Source organism: Diadema antillarum, unplaced genomic scaffold (assembly GCF_040938485.1).
Source record: "Diadema antillarum isolate AM-2024a unplaced genomic scaffold, OU_Dant_1.0 seq00000620_RagTag, whole genome shotgun sequence".
Lineage (NCBI taxonomy): Eukaryota > Metazoa > Echinodermata > Echinoidea > Diadematoida > Diadematidae > Diadema > Diadema antillarum.
In genome coordinates, this window is record NW_027271543.1 from 2,453,639 (window position 1) to 2,478,493 (window position 24,855).

Below are 24,855 nucleotides of genomic sequence, written 5' to 3' on the forward strand. Positions count from 1 at the left end.
TGGTCAATATAGCGTTGCCTTCTCGCTGCGTCCCCGATCGAGAACCTGGCTGCAGGAGAATGTCGGGCGCGCGGATCGTCCCAAATGACGAATTCAGGAGAAAGCATCATCTGCGAAACCGCGCTCAAGATTCGACGCGTCTATACTCATTGTTGCAGAGGGACTGGCCAAATAGTCATCTAAGTGTGATACCAGGGTTCAAAATCCACTCTATCTCTCTCCCCGGATCTCTCTCCTGACTGATTATCCTGCCGACCTGCAACGATTTCAAGTCATATCTAATTACAGCGAAAGCGGTGCCATATAAAGGAGAGTTTTGACTTCAAAAAGAAACATTGGGCAAAGAAAGAATATAATACTTATACAAACGAGTTAGATTATATTTTATTCATCCCTGTGCTCAATAGAACGTACGTTGTTGTGTTTTTTTAAAGAAATTGGTAATCCTCTAACAGTTTTTGGATGATGCAACGGTATGACGTCATTATTTGTTAACTTAGAGATGCAGCCCGAACATAATAATCGGAAACATCAACTGGATGAGTTCCTAAATTCGTTTGCCTCTGGCAAGATGATATGACGTTTATATTGAGAGCAAAAGTCCGTGCATGAAGAGTATTGACAATTGTGTGAGCAGCCGGATGAGTCCTTGAAGGAATTTTTAGCACTGACGATCACTGTAAAACCAGCGAGAACGGCACCAATCTGGAATTAACATTTGGAGCTTTGTTTGTTTCACAAGCGAGACGAGGAACAAAATCCTCAGCAAAAGTCTCGTCATGAAGCAGTAAGTGCAGCGTTAAAGCCCGCAATGAAACAGAGCACCGCCCATGCGTCGATAGTACTGCAGCGATACATACTAATTAGACTATCGATACAATAGAATTAAATCGTGCCTACCGCTACACCCTTGTATTGTCTATGCGGAGTTAGCGGTATTCGTCATCGCCCGTGTATTGTGACAAAGCGAAAGGAACAACCACTCTACAGTCACTGTTGTTGGAAAGCGACTCGGGGAATTGTAAGCGACCATGTGTCACTTGTACCATGTTGACCAAGCGATTCGTAGCAACGAGCAGCTGCAAAGGAACATGTAATTTTTTCTTCTTTTTTTTTTTTGCATGGTCGTGGACAAATCACTGGTGGAACAACAGAGCAATCTCTACGTAACTTTAGACTGTAGTGATGGCAGCGAGCTAGCTTGTTGCTGAGGAAGATTTTATATTGTATAATCAATAAGATATCACTGCATATGTTTGACACTACTTTTGACTGTGAATAGGTCATGTATATTTAATCTTCATAGAGTGTACAAAAATTGCATTTTGATATTCTCTATATAGCTGGAAACGCCAAAAGAATATGAATATCTGTTCAAGAGGTAACAGTGACGCTAAAATTGATTGAAGGGTTCAGTAGCGATTTTCCTGACGCTGGCGTTGAGTATTAGACCATAGCTTACAGGACCAGAAGTGAAGTGTTGAATACGTGTGAATGTACTTGTATACCTTTTGATAATTAGTGGTTTTATCAGCAATATCATATTTTCACATCCACCACACCGAATGAAATTGCTTCACGAAACAAACCATGCCATAAGGATATGCTTCAGCGAAACTACGACTTCAGTCTTTCGACAATGAAGTAGACAAAGACAATTATCGATAGCAATATCCAAAACATATTTTCCCGTTCCTTTGCAAGACAAGAATAGAAATATTGGTTTTTACTATCGATAGTGTCAAAATGCCTGTTCGGTTGTTGACTGACTAATTTTGAACACCGATCACTCAAACGCCGGTATACGTGTCACGAGTCATATTTCAGAGCAGTATCATGACGATTAATCGGGTTGTGTCACGTGAATCGCTTAAATCCAGAGATGTCACAAAAGCGTCACCGCCTCACTTCCTACTTTGCCGCCGTAAACACACACACACACACACACACACACACACACACACACACACACAAAGCTCAGTTGTATATTGTTATATACTCAACCATGCACGTTCCTTGCCCAAAATAACTACGTAGTGGTAAAGTGATTAATTTCACTCCCTTTCATGAAGTCTATTTCTGAAGGTCTCCATTCATACTTATAATAATATGCACTGTTAAATTGCAACGCCGTGTACACCTATGTCAACCTCGTGCCAGCTATAGGAATGCGGCAGTTATGATTTTTGTTTTTGTTTGTGAAGACTGTAATGAATGAAATATTAATGCATATCACCCTAGTGCTGGGTGTTTCGGATGTATACTCCGTTTTCATATGAATCGTTAAAGTACATCAATTCGTTTGTTGAAGACATTACGAGGCCCTTAAGTATGTTGATGCAAATATTTGTGAAGATACTGCACGGTTTGAATGTTTTGCTGCATGTAGATCTTAATCGAAGTTCATTCAGTCTTCATCAAAGACTTATTATGTTTCCTAAACGCTACAGAGAAAATCATAACGATTATGCTCAACCTAGAGTCCATGGAACAAAATACCGACCTGTGTTCACTAATGTGTAACGCATGCGGGACCTGCAGCGTCTTGATAAGTGATTGCCTGTTCGAAGTATTATGTTAAAATGAATTACGTTTTCAACTACAAAAACAACAACAACAACAAAGAAGCAATGACACAACTATAGATCTTTTTTTTTGTCATCTTCAACATGTTGATGGGATTAGGCTCGATAGGATTGGAATCACGAACTCCGTCAACTGTACACCACGCCACATCTAAATCGATTTGCGAGGCGTATATCAATATGTCACATGCGGTTTGACTGTCGAGTTGGCCGAGATGAAGAGTAGTTTAATTTGATAACTGCACGCATAATTTATTTGCAAGATATATCCTATAGCATATAATATATTGTTGCGCTTAGTTGTTGTTTTTTTTACACTGATGTGAAAATCCTCTTCTTGAAGTTGAAAAAGAAAACGACTGTCACAAAACTGTCTCAGGTACTTTCCCTTCGTATCACCCAAATTTCATGAGCTTGTACGTCCACTGAATATTCAGACGTATACATTCATTATAGCTTCCCGTCTAAGCGTCATTCTAATAGAATTGGAGAATACCGCTACATTTTGGTAACCTGAGAGTTATTTCATGTATGATAGAAAATTGTTTAGTTTCCGAGATGAAATTCAAATATGGATGATTAGAACCTTTCCTAAGCGCTCTTATTTAATAAAATGGACTGTCTTGATTAGGAATATTAGTAAGTAGTGTATCATGAAAGTTTGTTTAATTCATGTTATGTCTATAGCCATTGATTTACCTTAGAAATTAAGATTATGAGGATTTATTATGCAATAATGTTGTTCATGAGATACAAGGCAAAATAGGCAACGGCACCGTGCACAACGAAGAAATGACATTGATCGTTTGAAAAAGCTACACAGAAAAAACAAACGCGACCATTGTCGCAGTATTGTGTATGTTTTTGTCTCTATTAGGGCTTGTATATCATATTACATGATTTTTAGTTTTCTCCTTTATAGAAAGTATGGAATAGAGGCGTTCACCTTTATTTTACCTTTAAGTAACGCATAACGATGTTACTATATGTATTGGTCTTTCTTCAACACGTTTTGTTATGTGGTGCGGTAGTAACGTACGTCTTTCTTTCATAATATCTCAAATAATGTTAAGAAATAGCTCTCCTGCGGCTGGTCCTGCAACTATTCATAGCATGCATGATAGTGATATCATTAAGAAGAGGTTATCATATATTTGTAGTTTATAGAGATTATGGCTCCCCAACGTGCGTTCTTTATGTTCTTGTACCAGCATTTGTTTTTTCTTTCGAGCATGTAGCTCATAAGTCTCCTAAACGACACTGATTTACACAATGCGTTTCGTAGTTTCTCTAGAAAACACAATGTATGATTTATAACTTACAATACCTTAATTTATCGACTATCCTGCAATTAGTGCAAGGGTTTAACATGAATTGCTGTGTTTTTACATATCAATGTTAACCTCTACTAATCTCTCTTCGTTTCGGTTACTTGGCTGTAATGATCGGGTGGTTTTCTTTCCTTATTTTCTACATTATACATTTAAGCAAAGAAAACAAAATATCGGTCTTCAAGTGTCAAAATCGATCGCCATTACGAGCGATTTATGTACAGCTTGACGGAAATGATCGATACTGATTATCATTGTATATTTAAATGTATTTCCACTTCCATCCGTTTTGTTGGAGATTTAATTAATATACGTTTTGACACAAGATGTCTTGTCTTCCTTGTGCCTTTCTTTCGTTTCGAGACATGATACAGCAGGTGGTAGAATAAATGACTGGCAGTGTTTTGAGATAACTGAATTTCCATAACAAGATGGTGAGTGAATAGAAAAATATAATGGACACAATATACTACAATCATTTCAATTTGTCCTGTATACAAAGAAAGATTTAATTGCAGTAAATATCAAAAGTTCTCAGAAAGTTATTTACTTTTTACTTTTGATTTACTATGTACTGTTAATAATAGTCGTCATGACATTGTGTATAATAGTTATACCATAAAGTGACGTTCCAGTTACACGCCCCCCCCCCCCCCCCGCTCCTCACAAAGGAAGAAATAGGATGGCTCGTTCCTGTCGAAGTCGTCCTCTGAAACATAATAAAATAAATAAAATAAATCCTTTGAACATGATGAATTAATTCAATAAAGTATGTCGGGCAAGTTTATGCATCACATCGCTTTGAAAACGAGTGAAATGGCTAAACAATGAGAGAACACCCCCCCCCCCCCAAAAAAAAAAAGGTTATTCATACCCGTGTGAACATGAGCTAACTGCAAACTGGCTTATTACATCACACAGGCTCCATTTCATACAAAGTTGTACATTAAAAGCAGCTCTTGCTGCAATAGCCAATCGGAAAGCGTCCGCAAGACACCACTGCAGATATACTAGTATATGAGTGGCTTTCATAATAGTAACTTTCTATGTGCAATGAACACAATATTTATATAGGCTTAACCTCAAGTTTGCCGGGATGCTCTCAGCCATGCACCCCATGCCCTCCCCTACCCCAAGTTGATCATTATTCGCAGTACGATCCCTCACAATTCCCGCAGCTTTCATGTCCATCCTTCGTGACCTATCTGAGAAAATCACGCAAAAAAATGAATGAATTTACAGACTATGTTATCGAATAAAAAATGATAAGTGCTATTATGGGGTGTGGGGAGATTTCCTCTCACCTCCCTATAATGCCATGTAACAAGGGAAAACAAAATGTTTAATTTCTCTTCTCAGGTATATACTGTGCACATTCAGATAATAAAAATGTACATTGATATTAACATACTGAGATAGAAAAAACATGAATATCACGTGATAAAAGTGAATAATACCATTACATAAGATATCGCAACAAAAAAATGCATCACCATATTCCGCATAACATTAATCAATGCCCATAATCATCATGCACATTTTTTTTTTATCCCCAAAGGGCCAACTGTTTACGAGTTTGATGAGTTGTTTGTTCTTTGTTTTAATTTCCGTAGTAAAATCAACATATTCCATACCTGAAGGTAATGTTCTACATAATCATGAAGCTTGAGAAAAAAAAAAGATATACGGAGGGCAGCCCATTTCAGCTGTGGCAATGTTGTCACTTCTGGTCTCCCATATCACCGGGCGGAGAGTTAGCTCAGTCGATCCAAAAGACCCCGGTTCGATTCCCGAGTCCTACTGACCAGTGTTGTGTGTAATCATACCGTCTACTCCAGGCAAAAATACTCTGTCCCTCGGATAGGACATAAAATGGAGGTCCCGTGTTTGAGAGGACATGCAAAGACACACAATTTCAGACAAAGAATATACAGGGAATAAAACTGGATGAACATATCCCGTCACAATTTTTGACAATCCCATCGTAAAACTGTATATGCAACATCACAAAACATGATTACTCATACTTTCAATTGTTACTATAGGTTAGAAGCTTGTCATGACAAGACGTTAAAAAATGTGGGAGGGATTTCGGTTCCGTTCAAACTGAACTAAAAGCGGAAAAAGAGGAAAGTTGTAAATCATCAGATATAGCGGTAAGTTGCTGCAGTTCTGTATGATATATTTAATAGGAGGATGATCTCTTGCAATATCTTTTTTTTTTAGTTAGGCTGAGATATACCCGCAAATTATTTCTATTACGGAGAGGGTATAAAGAGCGATGCCTTGATCTTAAAAAATATCTTTCATAATTCAGGCTTCAGGGGTCATGTCATTTAGAATCTTATACGTGAATGATATCAGATGAATCTTTAAATTGTCTTTTGGTTACTGTATTTCACCCAAAGTTATAATGATCGTTAGTGGTTGTAATATGAGAATAGGGCATGGGCGTAAATCCCGGGGGATGGGGGGGGGGGATATATCCCCCCCCCCCTGAAATGGAGGAGGGGGGATGGCCTGTACAATCATCCCCCCCTGAATTTTGAGGGGGAAAATGGAGGAAGCAGAAATGTGATTGTATCAATTTTGGCATATTGCATGACGTTTGTACGCCGGCCTTCAGACAGGTAACAGAGCTGAACAGTATTTCATCTTGTAGGAAAATGTATACATAATTTTCTCAAGCGCTCGCTCGCTTCGCTCGCTCGCGAAGAAAGTAACATTGACATACACTGTAAGGTATGGCTCAGACGTTGACAACGTCAATATAGGCCTACATGTAGGCCTAAACATGCTATGACGCGAGTAACTCGGGACCATCTGCAAAATATGTACGAAAACAAACAAACAAACAATATCAAAAACTATATCGCCATAATATATTGAACCCCCTCCATTTCCTGAATCATTCCTGAGAAACGACAGTGACTAATGACTCAGTCAGGATACATCTATGGGCATACCCAGGGAAGATCAGGGGCGTCGGATCTATGGGGGGGGGGGGGGGGGGGCAAAGGGGCATTTGCCCCGCCCCTGCGGAAGTGTTTAGGCAGACAAATAATTTATCCCCCAAGCAATTCCCGAGATGAGGACAAATCTCGAACTTTCTTAATGGAAAATTGTCGAAAAATCGCCAGAACTCTGCACCAGATCGTTGTATTGCAGTCATAAACATGCAAAAGCTCCGCTATACAGGATCCCTTTCGATAAACTTTGTACAATTTTGACATTGACGTACATTTCCCTTATTTATCAAAGAGTGTGCAGCAAATCTTTCACTTAACAAAAGCACCCTCATATGCAGAGGCGTCGATGGGGGGGGGGGATGGTTCCCCGATAAAGTGGGACGAACAAAAGCGAAAAATATAGCTACAAACGGCAGTTTTTGGAGTGTAAAATGTCAAAATTTTCAAGCTCGCTCGCATTTAACCGCTATGCCATTCTCCTGATGTTGCTGATAGTGACTGACAGCAGTTGCGCCCAGTGCGCCCCCCTTAATTTCCAAAGCGAAAAATTTATCTACAAACGGCAGTTTTGGGACTGTAAAATGTCAAAATTTTTCAAGCTCGCTCGCTTCGCTCGCTCGCATTTAATCATTATTCCATTCTCCTGAGGTTGCTGCCAGTAATTGCCAGCAGTTTTCGCCCGATGCGCCCCCTTAATTTCCAAAGCGAAAAATATAGCTACAAACGGCAGTTTGGGGATTGTAAAATGTCAAAATTTTCAAGCTCGCTCTCCTCGCTCGCTCACATTTAATCATTATTCCATTCTCCTGATGTTGCTGCCAGTAATTGCCAGCAGTTTTCGCCCGATGCGCCCCCCTTAATTTCCAAAGCGAAAAATATAGCTACAAACGGCAGTTTTGGGACTGTAAATATCAAAATTTTCAAGCTCGCTCGCATTTTATCATTATTCCATTCTCCTGATGTTGCTGCCAGTAATTGCCAGCAGTTTTCCCCCGGTGCGCCCCCCTTAATTTCCAAAGCGAAAAATATAGCTACAAACGGCAGTTTGGGGACTGTGTAATGTCAAAATTTTCTAGCTCGCTCGCTTCGCTCGCTCGCATTTAATTATTCCATTCTCCTGACGTTGCTGCCAGTAATTGCCAGCAGTTTTCGCCCGATGCGCCCCCTTAATTGCCAAAGCGAAAAAATATAGCTACAAACGGCAGTTTTTGGACTGTAAAATGTCAAAATTTTCAAACTCGCTCTCTTCGCTCGCTCGCATTTAATCATTATTCCATTCTCCTGATGTTGCTGCCAGTAATTGCCAGCAGTTTTCGCCCGGTGCGCCCCCCTTAGTTTCCAAAGCGAAAATATAGCTTCAATCGGCAGTTTTGGGACTGTAAAATGTCAACATTTTCAAGCTCGCTCGCTTCGCTCGCTCGCATTTAATCATTATTCCATTCTCCTGATGTTGCTGCCAGTAATTGCCAGCAGTTTTCGCCCGGTGCGCCCCCCTTAATTTCCTAAGCGAAAAATATAGCTACAAACGGCAGTTTTGGGACTGTAAAATATCAAAATTTTCAAGCTCGCTCGCTTCGCTCGCTCGCATTTAATCGCTATGCCATTCTCCTGATGTTGCTGCCAGTAATTGCCAGCAGTTTTCGCCCGGTGCGCCCCCGCCCCCTTAATTTCCAAAGCGAAGAATATAGTTACAAACGGCAGTTTTGGGACTGTAAAATGTCAAAATTTTCAATACAAAAAGATTTCACCGTGGGAGGGGAAATCCCCCTACCATACCCTCCCCCCCCCCCTCGCTTGCTTCGCTCCCTCACATAACCGCTCCTCCTAAGATCAAATCCTGTCTACGCCGGTGATAGGCCCCATCATTTAGTAGGCCTTCACAGTGATGTCGTACAGGCGGAGCAAGAGCTGAAATACAACGATTTAGTCATTCATTAATATATTGTGAATATTTCATTTTCTTATTGTTTTTTTTAAAGAAAAGAAAACAAAATTTTCACCAAAAGTGTGCACCAGATCGCTGAATTTCAGGTCTGAAAATGCAAAATCTTCCACGTGTGGGAGAGGATACCCCCCCCCATACCCTCCCCCCGTTCGGTCGTTCCGCTCCCTCTCACAGGTATTTCAAAAAAAAAAAAAATGTTTTCATACTTTTAAGGTCTGATTTTCCTCCGAAAGTCATCTGACAAGCAAAAAAAAAAAAGCAACAAGAACAAAAAGTCTTCATATTTTTGCTGCCACTTTCCTCCCACTTTATATTTCATGCAAAAGAGTGGGACATCCGATCCCTGTAAAGTGTGTGCGTGTGTGTGTGTGTGGGGGGGGGGACCAAGCTTCCCCCCCCCCCCCCCCCCCCCCCCCCGAGGCTGCGCCGGTCCGGTTATGGGCTTGTAATCGTGGTGATGGTGACCATCCCCCCCCCCCCCCACTCCTCAGTACGGATTTACGCCGTTGGAATAGGGGGGTAAACTGGAAAGTGTTCTCCTGGCTCTATTTTCAATCTTTTGGAGTTACGCAATAGAGGTATATGCTTACTGCTTGCCACATTACATCGGTGTAATCAAAACGAGGTAACACAACGGAATTATCAATTTCAATTCAGTCATATTAATAAATTGCCTTAACATACCCCAATAACTACAGTCATTTTACTTACTAAGTGCTTTGTTGTATAATTGTTCGATGTGAACATACTGCAGTTTATTATCTTTTTTTTTTCTGGAGACGCGCACAGTCAGTTATTAATTATTGTATACTAGTAACCGTATTACATATTGTATATTCTTCTTCCTTTTGTCACTGTAGTTTTGGTTTGCATTGTTCTGATGTTATTGTGTTTTCTAGTCTTTTTTGTATGAATAGCACCAGTGCGCTTAGAAACACCAGTATAAAGCGCCATTTAAATGCAATTATTATCATTACTATTATCAAAATTATTGTTACTATTATAACAATAATTATTGTTATCATTGTTATTGTTATTATTATTATTATTATTATTATTATTTATCATTATTTATTATAAATAGATATCTCCCAGATATTTTAAATTTTTCATCTGAAGTCATTGTTTCCTTTAAGTTTAAGAATCAGATGCTGACGCCTTTAGGCATAATTATTGTATAATGTACTAAATAACATAGAAAACAGTTTTGTCGTAATCGCTTTTTCAGTGATTATTTTAACCATCTATTCTTCCAGATCTTTGAGCTCCTTATACAAGACAATTTCAACAACTCTCAGATTTTAAGACTTATATTGTGTCATCAGTGGATCTGTGGCCCTGCCGAAAAAAATATAGAACAAAACACTAGAACTTATATCATTGACAAAAAATACTAAGCAAAAACGGGCCTATAAAATTGTATCCTTGTGGCACTCCTCTGTCAAAGTAAGTTCGTTTTTATGCCACGAAGTGTCGCCGGAGGCATTACGTTGTGTGGTTGTCCGTCCTTCCGTCCACACTTCCGTCCGTCCGGGTGTAAATGGTAATCAATTTGTGGACAGCATCACTAAAGAACCATTTGAGATGTCCTGATGAAACTTGGCAGGTATATGTCTGAGGGGTTAAGTTGTGCCTATCAAGTTTTGAGTGCAGACGCTCAAGGTAAAAGGTCAAATTTCAAGGTTGAATACTAGAAATTTCACTATTTCCCCCATACATGCAATGCCTGAAGGTATTTTCTTGAAACTATAGTGTATACATGTATTACCCCCAAAAAAAGATTCTCTAGTGAGAGTTTCGGGTAATTAGGCCAAAGTTCAAAGGTCAAAGGTTAAGTGAAAATGTTAAATTTTCACTTTTTTCTCCATATCTTGGAAATTGTCCAAGGTATCTTCATGGAACATAGTACAATGTATGCATTACTGACTGGCAGTGATTATCTAGGGAATTTTAGGGTCATGAGGTCAAAGATCAGGTTCAAAGATCAAGGTCAACTCATTGAATTTCACTTTTTTCCGTCATATTCATGCACTGTGCCAGGATTTTTCTCGAAACTTGGTGAATACATGGTGTTACCTAATAGAGATTCTCTGGGGAGTTTTTGGCCCAAAAAGGTGAAAGGTCAAGCGAAAATGCTAAATTTCACTTCTTCCTCTATATTTTGGAAGTGGCTCAAGGTATCAGCATGAAACTGATATTTGTGCATGTTCTGCCTGACGTTAGGTCCATTCTCTTGGGTTTTTAAGGTCATAGGGTCAAAGGTCAAGGGTCAAAGGCCATGTCAAAATGCTAACAATTTATTACTATTTGAAACATAAATTATACTTTTTCTCTATACTTTTAAAAACAATCAGTGCATGCATAGACTTATAAAAGGCTCAAAAGTCAAGTATAAGTCCTCAAAATCCCAAAATCGTGCTCTCTTAGAAAATGTAGCCATTCATCCAATTAAACCTAATTCAAGGAAAGTGTGGACACTCACTTACAACATGTCATTTTGATATTTTTCAAATAAAATGGAACTGTCATCACAAATTATAAGACGTATTCTATAGACATACACATGTATTAGGAGAATCATACATTATGGCGGAGACATACCAGTCACCATAGCGACATTTCTAGTTTAAATCAAAGAATGAAAAGTAGGATATTGCAAATGGGATTTATTGTGTCCTTTATTCTATCTACGACCATTTTCGATTGAAAGGAGGGGCATCATGCAGTTCTAGAGACCCTAAAAGTCATACAGCCCACGAGTCATACAGCCCGTGAGTTGGACACCATCTTTTTCAATGTTTTTTCAATGTTAAACTCGTGGGCTATATGTGACTCTAGGGTGTCTGTCTCGTTTGATAGCCCCATATTTTATTTGCATATAATTCAGCAGTTATCACGCGATGGAGCTTGACGCAATTAGGACGATGTAATATTGGCGAGTATAAGCCTATTTTACATATTTTACCATGTACTCTGGATCTTCAACACCAGTTTTCACTTTTACCACAATTACTTGTACCTTATTTTTGTATGTAACTTTGTGTGCATTTTGAAGTTATGCAGGGCCCCTTTGTAAATCAGGTTTTTTTAAACTGAAAGGGCTGCCCTACGAAAAGTGAACATAAAACCGACTCAAAACACCTAAATGACTTTTTTATCTCATTGTGAAGAGGTCAGCTGAAGAAACCCGGAAGTAGAATGAGAAAGATGCTGCACTAGCTCAAGACCATTTTTTTTTCTTGTTAGGCCTTTATGTAATGAAACCCGGAAATGACCCCCACTCTTGAAAGCGTGGCACCGACCATGATCTCTATGGAACTATCATGCTTTTATCGTAAATCTATACATCAATCTTGTCAATCATTCCCATATTTCATTCATGTGAAAAGTTAGTGCTGCGTATGCAATATCATACGGTTATACTAGTACCCATATGCTATTTTATTAGCAGGCATTTTTTTAATATATATAATTTCTGCAAATCCACAGTTCATTAACGGCAGTGGTTTATATCAATACACAACATGATTTTATTGGAAGACAAAAGGTAATCATCTTTCACACTAACGAGGTCTTAAAAGATCTCTGTCGTTTATCATGATTCCACACTTCTCGTCGATGCGCTACACGGTAACGGCAAACCTGCATACTTTATAGGAGAGTGGATCAGATCACAAATAGCAGCAGCCAATCAGCCAAGCTGGATTCTTGTCGTTACGATATGACAATAATTGCAAGAGTTGCTATAGTACGGTATCAACTTTTTATGAACTCGGGCCCCAGATGCTCTGTATGTGTGTGTGTGTATGTGTGTGTGTGTGTGTACGTGTGTCTTAATTTCGTACTCAGGGTATGAAATTTCAGCCAAAAATAACACCAGCTATTCACAAAGTCCTGAAAATCACCAGTTTAGCAAACTTATGAAAACTGTATACTCAGATTTTTAGAAATTAGACTTCTTCAGAGTATACCCCGGTCAACAAAAAGTTATCTTTTAGTGCGGTGTAAAATCGCATTTATAATTCCGGACTTTCGTAATGGAATATTTGTAATCGACGTCTTTCACAATGCTATAAAAATGCGTTGTCCCTGCACCAGTGCCGTATCTTAATATACGGCACTGCCCTGCACCAAAGATCATTGCTTGCAGGGGCGGATCCAGGGAGGACCTCAACCGGCGCACGCCCCCCCCCTTTATTTTTTTTGTTGAAACAAAAGAAATAAAAAGAAAAAAATGGGGGAGGGGTGCGTGCGCCCCCCTTTAGTTTTGTTAACGCGCCCCCTCTTTACGGAATTCTGGATCCGCCCCTGGCTTGCACCACTGGATCACATTTCATACCCACGATTCACCCATGGACCTACTACTAGTATCAGCTCCATGATTCACCGTACACATTCGTACCGAACAGACGATAAAGAGTATTATATTTTGGATCAAAAATTTGTCTTCCATTGATTGGGTAAAAGAGCTTCACGTGATTATAGGTATTTTGAACTATTTTAGAGTGTTGGTGTGTTTGACACTCCATGAAGTACTATTTGCAAAATGACGTCACTTTTATGACGACATTTTGCACATAGTATACTATTTGCAAAATGATGTCACAATCACCCTTCTTTACAAGTGTACCCGTCCGCGTCCGGTCCCGAATTCTAGTGTTCAGGTTTGCAGCGGCCATACGAGCGCTTGCGATACATGCGACGGCCAACTCTGGCGGTGCCACGGCTACTACGTTTTTCAATTTCCGATCTCTCGCACTGTTGCGTATTGCAGGCGCTGCGCTGCCGCCGCAGTGCGGCTAAACCTACAGACGGTCTATAATGATTTTCACTTTTTATTCAAATTTTTGATCCAAAATATAAAACAAATATACTTTGCCTAGTTTCGAGTTTCTTGTTAAAACTATGGGCCTCGGTGACTCCAAACTAGTACTATTCACTTCGGGGCTGCGCCCCTCAGTGAATAGTACTATTTTGGAGTCACCTCTGCCCATAGTTTTAACAAGAAACTCTCAAGGCCAAGTAGTAGACCAGCCAAACCTCAAAAAAGGCTCTAGATAAGGATTCGACGGCATTTTTTGTTAATGCTCCGTTCTCATACTGAAAGTCATGCAAAAATACTAAGGAATAGCGTACGGCCGGATGTCACGCGCATTTTTGCCGAAAAATGTCATTTTTAGCACAAAATTCAGAAGCATGTCAAAAATCACGATTTTTATTTTTTGCTTGCATTCAATTGATATTTGAAAGATCATGAGTTTCAATTGTCCCTTTTAATGAAATTGCAATTTAAATGTGTTTCCTTAGCAATTTAAAAAGTCATTTTGTACAGCCATATATGGGGCTCTCAAATGTTTGGGTGTTGTTTTCTCGAAATAATATTCACAGATTAATTAACGTTCTGCAAAGTTTGTTTTTCCAAGCTAATTAGATGATCTTCCAAAAGTAATTTAATGTTTTATAAAACTACAAGTGCTTCTTTAATTGAATGTGTCAATATTATTTCTAGTTTTCTTGAAGAAATCTTTACTTTTGATCAAAACTCTGAACTTGCAGGAACTCAGAAAATGCATTTTCGAGCATTTTCCAGTAGCCCCGCGCAGCTTGTGTGCGTGCGAATACTTAATACGTGTGCGTACGTCTACCCCTACGACCTACGAGCTAGCTACAGGTAAAATCTCTCGCGCGAGAGCTGCATGTTTCGGTCGTTGAGTTGGAAACGTGGTGACTGAAAAAGGGACTATTTCCTTCGAATGTAAGTAACTTAGTAAATAAATACATAGTTCTTTATTGCACTGCATAACGGAACTTAAAAAACTGTTTTGATCTAACAGTTAGATATACAACTTTGATCTGAGACTTGGTTAATATCAAGGTTCAAGCGCTAGTACTACGTTAGGCCGATGTCTGTAATTAATGTATTTCGCACCGATCCCGTGGGCGCGGGCATGCCTACCATACCAACCCCCGGGCCGCCACCCGACCGTGCCGGCGGTGCTTGTTAGTGGAACACCGATTATTCCGTAAAGCACGTCTTGACACGGTGCGAAAAGAGGCCTAACAAACATTAGGTCTACGTCTAGATTTAGGTGTCTTGTTCGGTCGATCTAGGTTTGTAATCTATGGCCTCATCACATGCAGTTGGACTGAATCCTCGTCTACTGTTAGGTCTAATCTATCTAACGGTTACACTCTCTCTAACTGTTAATACTAATGTTAGTGTTGGACATTACTAGCTAGTAGGGGTAGTGTTACTCTAACGTTAGTGTTAGTGTTAGAATGTACGGCTACGCCTGTTATTATGCCAAAACAATTCAATCGGGCTAGGCCCTATGATAGTATAATCACAATGAACTTAACACCTAACGTTAGCACATTAGCAGTTGTATAACGTGGACAGTACAGGCCCAGTACTACTAACGTTACTGCGCTGGTTAGATGTATTTGTAGGGCTAGAGCCAGGTCCAGGGCAAGGGGCTGTAGTCTATACAGAAGGTGTAGATGTAGATCTACCAACGTTTAGAGTCTAATATACTAGACCTACAATATAAAGTCTAGGGCCGGGGGTCTGAAGCATAAATAGCTGGCGTCTGGAATTAGGATCGATACTAGGTCTAACCTTAGTCAAGATCTGGGCCACTGATTCTACCTAACGTTAGAGGTTTCTAGTAACCTACTACTCATATCTAGGCAGTTTTGTTGTAAAGACCCAGCTTACTAGGCCCAGCTAGACCTAAGTTTAGACATCTAGAGGTTCTAAAATCTATCCATAATAATTGTACTATATATGTAGGCTAACTTTGATCAAAAAGTTCATGTTAGAACTAACATTAGAAGATCCGAACATTAGCTCTAACGTAAATTAGCTAGACTAATATTAGTCTCTAGAGCAGAGATCTAAGGTTGATTCCACTCTTTCTGGTATTTGTAGACCTGTGAGTTCAGAGAGAGAAAGTGTTCAGTCCTGACTGCCAACATCTCCTAATCTGTGAATCATTTACATGTACTCTTCTAGTTTACAAATAGATCTAGTCAAAGAGGAACTACAATGTATTTAGAAATGTCTTTACTCATAAGTACCAAGTTCTTATGTTAATGTCTCAAAGAATAAAGGTTCATTTGAAAAAAATGTAAATATTACATTTTTAATGGATCATTTATACCGACTCACTGAAACCTAAATATCTTCCTTCTTCTTTTTTAACTTTCTAAAAAGCTAAAAAAAAAATATCATCTTAATAAAAGAGATATGTTTTTAGTAATAATTGATTTGCATGGGGAACAAAGAAAATTATGTCAATGTCAAGATGCCTTTTCAAAACAATCAAATTTCAAATTGATTTTATTTTTTGTTCACTGTTAGCTTATAATGCTCTGCTTTAAAGATGAAAAAATTATTTGAGTCATGTTGATTTCTGTTTTCAGCTAGATGTACCAACAAGTGGACAGACTGAGTCTTGTCTTCAAACTTCACCAGAGAGAGAGAGAGACATAGGCCTATCCTGACTTGCCAAAATCTAATTGTAAAGACTGAGCTCTTTCTACCTGCAACAAAGTGCAGAACAACCAGAAGGTAAGAAACGGTAAATGTCTTAAATAGCGGTCTCATTTGAAATATCTTTTAAATACTAACTTACTAAGTGTTTGTTTATCAAATGTATCACTTTAGTGCCCAGTTGAAAATAATGCCAAATCTAAATACATTGAGTATCAAATATTCCTATTCCATTTGAATAAATTGTAACAAGCATGTTTTCACTTTGACAGTTGCATTACAATGCAGTGTACAAGTACTTTGCAAACAAAGAGAGGAGAATAATCTTATACACTGTATCTCCATTTATATAAGAAGGGGAGCAAATCTATGATCAAATGTGTATTCTTGTTTTCTTGTAAATTCATTGCATGTTCTATTGTAGAGGATCATATGAAAGAATGGTATTCTATCTACTGAAGATGAGATCATATAAAAATCAAACATAAATGTAATCAAGTAAGATATTATATGTAATGAAATATTTCTCAATCATGTCAATTGGCAGAAGTGTTTAATGTGTCCACAGATGAAAATACGTCTCTAGTCTCAAATCAATTAACTTTCCATTGTTATTATGTTGCGTTAAGTATGACGTAAGGGTGATATGCTGTGATGTATTGTTCTTTATTTTTATCAAGGTATCAGCAACAAATGGACATGCTGAGTTTGAGATCACATCGACTAGAGTGAGGGGGAGATAGAAAGATGTCTTGACTGCGACGTGAATGCCCTTTCCAGCTCACAAGTAAGTGTCAACGATTTAAAATCAGGAATATCATCTCATGAATACAAACCGATTTATGCAAGGAAATCATATCCTAATCCACATACAAATGAGAGCATGATACAATCAAATATTTGTGTACAGGAATTACAGGTGTCAAGATGACTTCCATCCTATATAATTCATTTTCAGTAAGATATGGCTTTAGAGCATCAAAGATGATAATAACAATGACATGATTAAAGTATACATGTAAGACAACTTTATGTTGACAGTGATCTGAAGATCCAAAATCTCATACTAAGGGATTCATGAGATCGTGATGATTAATTCTAATTTATGATGAATGTGTTTGTTTTTGTTGCAGTATGATTATCCTGTTTCACTCATAAAAATGATAACTTATTTAAGTTTTTGTTAATTGTATTTCCGACCAGAATTAGCACAAAGTGGACAAAATGTACCCTGCAAACCGCAGCCAACTACGGACAAGAGAGAGAAAAAAAGAAAGAGACAGATGTCCTGACTACCAACTTCTAATCTGTGCATCCTGTACTCTATTTCGAAAGGAAATATGGGAGGTAAGCAATAATACATGTAAAATGTAAACCCCAAATATGTTGGAATATTTGTCAAGCCTTTGACATCTTGACCAAATTTTTGACTGTCGATCGTTCATTGGGCAGAAAATTAACGCACGTTTTGCTAAATGAATGCAGTAAAGCATATGCATGTAGTCAATCACTCCAACAACGAAGATTTACATGAATTAACGCTGATTATTTTTTTTTAGCCTCTGTCAAAAATGGTTGCAGGAGTTTTTATGTTGTTGCAGTCATCCATTCACACGCACATCTGTCCTATTCTCATCTTGCAATAACTTAACATTTACTCAGCAGATCATCTTCAACTTTGGTTTTATACAGAAGAGATGATTACCTGCTGAGCCTTGTACAAGTAGCATTTTAGTTATTGTGATTTTGCTGCTGATTGTAAATTACAGGGAAACCCTGATTTTTTATTGACTGTAGAGCATTCTTGCGTTATTATAATACAATAATCTGAAATTGAATAACTATTTGTTTTATTGTTCACAAAGCTTTCCAGTGTATGATGAGTATTCAACAAACAGAATATAATATATCCGTGGCTTCCTTGTTTTCGTTATATATATTGTATTTGTTCGGTTATAACGAAATTTCGTTATAACGAAAGAAAACTGTCGGTCCCGAGCATTTCGTTATAACGGGAGTGCACTGTATCAGGCAAGCACTACCTTGAAATTCTTCTGAATGGAATAAAAAGCTTAATGGAAAGAATTGGATATTTGGATCATGAAAGTTTCCTACATTTTATATTTCGTCGTGTACTCACGGTTAAATTGCTACAATTAGGGTCTACTCTATAAAATAATATACTTTACAGTTTCAAGGAAACACTACATATAGAGGAAATCAAGTAACCGTATGTCTTTATTAGCGTATTATGTCACTGTGTCTTCACCAAAGATTAAAACGCCCATGTCACATTCCTCATCAAGTACAGACAGATACACCATTCTTTCTCTCTCTCTCTCTCTCTCTCTGTCTCTCTCCAGAAACAACCCTGCCAGGCTATCCGGTCCGCATCCAGATTCCGTATGAAGGATGTCATCAGAACCTGAACTTACATGTGGAATGCATCCATTTAAACTTCTCAAATATAATCACAATGTGCTTTCAGAACTATTATAGAAGTTGAATATATAAAAGACATGTGTATATATTAGAAATTTCTACTAATCCAGATTAAATGCTTCTTTTCTAATCTTTTTTTTAATCTTTTTTTCCTCCTTAGTAATGAAGTAAAACAAGGCCTGATATCAAAAAGGGCACAACACTACTTGGCAAAGAGCATTTACAATATGATTTGATATAGATTTACTTCCAATTTTGACGGCAGCATTAAAGGGATGAGGGATGGTCTACTTTTGGTTGAGATGGGGGGCTGAGATGGAGATTTTGTAAAATAATGGGAACCCTGTTATGAAATATTAAAGAGTAAACAATACCAAGAGGAATTCCAAATCTATTCGTTAAAAATTGGTTTTGAAAAGGCTGAGATGTACAAAAACAAAGAGGTCCTAATAAAAGGTGGCACCCACTTCTAATTATTATCATTCTGTGTCACTTTTTAAAACATTTCTCGGCCGTTTCAAAACCAAGAACTTTAATCAAACATACTTCAAATTACTCTAAGAATTTGATGCCCTTTCATATTTCATAAGTTGTTTTCATTTGCTTGCAAAAAGTTAAAGTCTGAATCTCCATCTCAACCAAAATTATACCATGCCTTTGAGACTCAGTTACAAGCCGCATACTAGTAGTTCATGGAAATTGATCCTGTTATTTCCTTTGAAGCCCAAACGCCAACATTTTAATCCTGTCAGATAGGAATGTCTTTTGTTTTTGTTTTTATGGGGGGGGGGGGCAACAAAAGAGAAGTGAACTTTGCCTTTCTTCATCAGATGGAGGAAAATATTTGACATGTTAGTCAGAAAAAAAAAGAAAACTGCACGTTGAAGTGCTTAAAAAGAGAAAATTTCACAAAGTAACAGTTGGTGAATCTGAAGGGAAATAGCATAGAGCATGTTTTTTCTTTTCAAGTTTAAGATATAAAAGAATAGTATGTAGCTTAAAGGAATGAACATAAGTAAAAGGTTTCAATCCAAACGCCAAGTACAAGAAGTAGTGAAAAGAAAATGTACTGTTCAAGATGTATGTTTTGCCAGGTTTCTTTCACATGTGCCATAATTGTCATGATGTTGGTAATACTGTAATATATGTTAGCTATTCAGGGCCCCAGCAATGTATTCTGGTACTTGGAATAAGGGAAAGTATTAGAGGGAAACACTACCCATGCATTTTGGAGAGGTGATTTTTTTTTCTTCACTGAGAGACGAGTATTCAGTACAGATATCTTATCACACTGGTCTGCAGAATACAAAAATAATATCAGACTAAAAGTAGATTTTTAAAAATTTGGCAGTCACCATTCTAATTTAGTTGTACATTGACGAAAGTTCAATGCAACAGCGTACAGTCATAATTAGCTAGGATATGTTACCACAAATTGTTAAAAAGATAGAGATATTGAAATACTGCTTAAAGAGAAAATTTTGTTTTTCTAACTGGTCTAACGTTTGTGATGCTGGACACATTATAGTATATGTCACATTAAAAAAAAAATTGAGGCTATCAATGCAGTTAATGTAGTCAACGCAATTTGTATTGTTTTTCAAACTCTTTGGATGTATGTCACAGATTTGTTCATGAAAGACATTTTTACTGAGGACTCATTCTTTTCTGATGCTTTTAGTCATTTAAAAAGATTGCTTTCAGATGGATTTTTTTGTTTGTTTTTAGATGTCCACAAATGGAGACTGAGGTTCTTTACCTTTCAAAACGAAATACTGTTGAAGAGAAATAATTTTTTGCAGGATTTAAGCATGTTCTTACTGTGTATGGTATTCTAATCAGCATTTTGGTAACCAGCAACATAGAGGTCAAGTGCTGCTATTCTAGTAAATGTACGCTAATGGCAAATCATTGTTTTAAAAAAGAGAAATTGCCTCGTTTTAGATATACTGTTTACTGTATTTCATTCGTGAACGCTGTTTGAGACGGTGGTTGCGGGCGTGTGCACATTGTGTAGTACGTTTTGTTGGTTGACTGGGAATTTAGAGTGTTGGTGATAACTGAAATGATTTTTTTTTCACAAATTTGTGATAATGTAGAAAAAAAATCGAATTGCAAACCAACAAGTTGTTACATGTCTGCTCCAAGGACATAGAACTTGGCCAAGGATTAATATAATCTGCAATATAGACTCGATGATATAACCGACTTAATGATGGGAAGGGGAAATGAGGCTGTTACTGCATTGTACGCATTTCACTTCTACTTCCTTTCTACTTCTTGTTTTCTCTTTTGAGGGTGATATTTGCCTTACTTTTTCACACAAATCCGGGATACATATATAATATTCTTATGTCGCCAAATAAGTGTGCGTTCCAAACAACGTTCATGTAAACAATCAACCATCATAAAAGAAACATTTAGTATAAGTCTTCTGCGGGAGAATAAATCAAAATAAAATGCAAACACCTCGCCTTAGAACATTACAAAAGTAAAAGTGATTTCGTGCCTATCCCTTGCAGGGCTCCGTTTCAGGGCCTGAGAATGCAAACTATATAGCATTATGAATTCCAAAGCATTCTCGGTGGAAGGGGTGAGTATGCAGGATGGGAGATTTGGTATCGTAATTATTCCCAGTAACACGTGATTTGTTATTACGGTTTCCATGACAACCATTTCCGAGCATAGTAAGCAATTTATATATAACTCTTAGGTTTCATTGTTAAACATAGATTAGTTAGATTGATACATTTTTCACAAAAAAAAATGTTTCAACAATTTCGTACGTTTTACAATCATGAATATTTGAAATTTTCAGGGAGTGACCTAATGATGATCAGTTGCCATGGTAACAACACTGCTGATTTTATTATTTTTTTTTTTGCGGGGGGGGGGGGGAAGAAGCACATTTCAGTCATATCAAGGTGCCACAAAGGGTTTTGCAGTCAGATATCCAACCTGTCCATTGACTTCGCCAATTATGTAAGATAAATACCTACACGCACTATACTATGTACAATATATATGGGCTTATGCTATACATTCGATTTTTCATTCAAAATGCGCGTCCGGTAAAAATACATCGTCCCATTTAGGATAACATAAAACGAGTTATCTTTCGCCTTATCTTGTAATTTCTTTGCTGCATAAGATATCAGAATATATATTATATTTCGGAAAAATAAAAACTTTTGAATAGATTGATTTAGGTAGTTTAAAAAAACTTTGAAATATTGGTAGATTTTACAAAGTACAATTTTGAGTAAATGAAGTTTATATGTTTCATTGCGCCATATATGTGCGTGTAAAAATTCTACATTCAAATGCATATTAGGTTCTAAACTTGAAATGGAAGATAACACATTTCTAGTTTGAAAGGTACTTATCAACCATTACTTATTTCGGTAAAAAAATAAAAATCGTGATTTTTGACATTCTTTCAAATTTTGTGCTAAAAAAGGCATTTTTCGGCAAAAACGCGCTTGACATCCGGCCGTACGCTAAACTTGAGTATTTTTGCAAGACTTTCAGCTGGAAAACTTAGCATTAACAAATTTTGCCGTCCAAAGTAGAAAAAATCGTCTTGGCTGGCCTACTAAAGTATATTTGTATACTACAGTATTATGTCCCTCATGTAAAGCTTCTTGCCATAGGATTGTACAGAGCACGAACATGGTGTAGTTTTACTAGCTAGCTACGAGCAGCTGGATGCGGTGCAATTGGTTACTAGCCAGCGTGATATAGTACTTTTGGGAATCCACGATTTGCACCCAATCGTGATCATGTGATCGATATGTACATTTCTCACTTAAGAATGTACGCAGTGCGCGTAGTAGCGATACTTTTGAGCGACAGTAGTATAGTCCTGTGGCTTGTAGCGAGCTAGCGCTAGCAGCGCGGTGGTGCGCGACACAGCATTACAGAAATCTGTGGTGCGATGGCGTGTGTGTGTAACGTTATTAATTAGCATTTAGTGTGATCAATGCATTCAGCTCAATTGACAAAGTGACTGGTTCAAGTAACGGAGGAATGATCGCAGGAGGACACCATATCAGGTACGAATTAGGAATAAACTAAAACCGATTTTGAAGATGATCTGGGTAACGAAGCTGCTTTAGGCCTACTTCTAACGTAGTCCTGGACCTCCTCGATCTTTCGGAGTTTTGCACGCTGTAGTGTAGCTCGTGTGAAGGAATCAACAACAGCGCAGCGGTGTCGTTCGCTACGCGCTGCACGCACTGCTGCTGCACAGCTACGGCCTAACGTTAGATTTATCGTTCAAGAAACCTGCACATTTTTCCAAAAGGGAACCGTCATTACTCTAGTAAAATGCTCGAGAGGGATATAAAACAAATATCGACTGCTTTCTTTCGGGCCATGGTAAAACTATTTGACCTCGGTGATTTCTCAACAGTGCCATGTCCCTCGACTTCGTCTCGGGCGGGACATAGCACTGTTGAGAAATCACCTCGGTGCAAATAGTTTTACCATCTCCCTCTGCAGCAGTCGATATTTGTATACTAGTAATCGCAGAGACTCCAACTCTCCCGCTTTCGACGGGAGATCTCCCGCCGAAAGCCCATTTTTGCAGAATCTTCCGTTCTCCCGCTTGAGATTTAATTTCTCCCGCTTGAAGTGATTTCTTACTTAATTTCATTGTAGGCCTATGTTGATAGCGCAAGAGAGCATCTAGAACCCTAGACCGCAAGGGACTTTGCGCTCGTGATGTGCGCTTCGCGCACATCAAGTTGTAGTCTCCCGTTTGCTAGGGGTTTCAGGCGGGAGAATCTCCAGATCAGAAGGTGCTTGTGGTTGGAGTCTCTGGTAATCGTTTTGTTTTGTTTTGTTCTGTTTTGTTTTGTCTTGTTTTGTTTTTTATTTCGGCCGGTACGCACAAAGTCCCGCGCGTACTGAATGTCATTAGAAGTACGCAAAGAGACGTGCGTGTGTCTATCAAAAGACAACGTACGAAATGAAAATTTCGTCTTCTTGCCTGCGCGCGCCTGCTGCTATCGCAAAGGGCGCTGATATGATGATGATGCCGACGCCTGGCGCCGCCTAGCCTCACCTCGATCGCCTGCTAGTTTCTGATCGAATACTGTGTACAATTACGTATGAACGGGATCGATCGTGCACTATGGGTGTGTGTACGTACGTACGTGTGCGTTCTGAATCTGCATACTGAGTATCCATCAGCCGGCCATGCATGTAGTATCCGCCACTACATACCCACCCTGCCCATCGCGCGCGCCACTTTTAATGCCGTGGCTGGCTCGGATCGGACGACGCGGACGACCAAACGCTTAATTACGATCGGACCCGCGTACACCAAAGGTGGTCTCGTCTGAGACAATCACTGCGTAGAAGTTATCATATCACTAAAACGTTACTCTTTGGTTCGGACAAGGCAAGGCGGACACGATCAACAAGTGCAAAACGCACGATGTAAAGCATTGAACTTCGTCACGAAGATGACACAACACAGCATCTCTTACAACCGTGCATCCCAGCACTGTGAAAGTCAACAATCTGCGTGAAGACTGGAGCATCGCAGACCGTCTTTTTGCCAATTTTGGACCAGGATACACAGGGTGATCAGGAATATTCGTGGCAAGCAGGAATACTGTAACCAGCTTTTAATTTTGTTTGTTTGTTTGTTTGTGAGTGTACACGTGAGTGCGAGTAGCAGTGGCCCTGTAGCTGTTACATGTATGTATTGACTACACAGGAACGTCACAGCGCGCTACCAAACAGTGACGCAGATATGCCAGCTAAGTGGATGTCTTCACTTCCTTGCTACATACAGCCAAGACATGGAAGGTAACGCTAAATTTACCGAAGCCTGACAGGTACGAAGTCGGAAGGTAGACTAGAATAATCTGTAACAGACGTTAGTGTAACGTTCTTTTAAATTATTAAGTCTAGAAACAACATTCCATTACCATGGCATGGAACTCGATCATATAACGTTAGAATTGGATTGATTATCAATTAAATTTTAGAGTCTAACAAGAGTAAGAGTGTAGATCTAGATCTAAAGTTAGATCTAGACTCTAGACTCTATATCCTTTCGACATTCGTAACGTAA

The 24,855-nt window shown here is 38.5% G+C and overlaps 1 long non-coding RNA gene across 1 annotated transcript; it reads left to right on the top strand.

Annotated features, from left to right (window-relative positions):
* The first annotated feature begins 16,265 nt into the window (after window positions 1-16,265).
* Window positions 16,266-17,719, top strand: LOC139736091 (uncharacterized). The gene is made up of 3 exons (XR_011711237.1): window positions 16,266-16,403; window positions 17,006-17,112; window positions 17,529-17,719. It is a non-coding gene; the product is annotated as an uncharacterized lncRNA (long non-coding RNA).
* Window positions 17,720-24,855: the final 7,136 nt, after the last annotated feature.